This window comes from Meleagris gallopavo, chromosome 3 (genome assembly GCF_000146605.3).
Source record: "Meleagris gallopavo isolate NT-WF06-2002-E0010 breed Aviagen turkey brand Nicholas breeding stock chromosome 3, Turkey_5.1, whole genome shotgun sequence".
Lineage (NCBI taxonomy): Eukaryota > Metazoa > Chordata > Aves > Galliformes > Phasianidae > Meleagris > Meleagris gallopavo.
In genome coordinates, this window is record NC_015013.2 from 91,790,465 (window position 1) to 91,791,288 (window position 824).

Consider the following 824-nt stretch of genomic DNA (forward strand, 5'->3'; position numbering starts at 1 on the left):
TTTTTCCTCCCTCTGTAAACAGTGGGATTTTCATTTCTGTATGGGAGTGAATTTGGGATACAGTTACTCACAGTTAAAATGGCCACCAGTGAAAAAGTTCCTATATGTTAGGAGAACAGGCACATGTCATCTCCTTCACATTATAGTTACTCATTAAATTGGATATTTTAACCAAAGGAAAAAAAAAATACAGGTATTACAAGGGAGGACTAAATAGCTAAATGCACAAGTGATAAACGTCTGAGTTACTGATTAACTCCTGGCTTTTGTAACCCGAGCAGTTCTTAAGTTGGTTTACTAGGAGACCAAAGCAGGGAGCTGTGCCAAAAAGGACTCAACCTTTAATTAAGCCGCTCTTGCAACACATCCCTGTACTGGGACAGTTGGGACTGTACTGCCCTCTACTGATGGGAAGAATTCAGACCTGTTTCAATGCCTGCAATGCTGGAGGACAGATGAGTCAAAAAAAGCAAAAGAAACATATGTGGGACAGGACAGGATGCATGTAAACTCCTCCTCAGCATGCCAGCTGCCAGAGGCTGAAAGGGAAGGAATGCTCCTCAAGCATCTGCTCCAGGGCATTCACTGCAGATGGGATGCTGGGCAACTGAGCCTTTGGTCAGAAACACTATGACTTACGGTCTAGGTTGATATCTGGGCTGAAAAGGGGAGACTCAGATATTTTGAGAGCAATCACACCTTGTAAAGCAATGCAGCAAGGTGCTGAACAGGCTGATACTCATTTGTAAGAAAGAAGGACAAAGGGTGATTTCAGATGTCTTCTTCTGCCTCTTCCATCTGGAGTTCTTACATCTGCTTGCTCT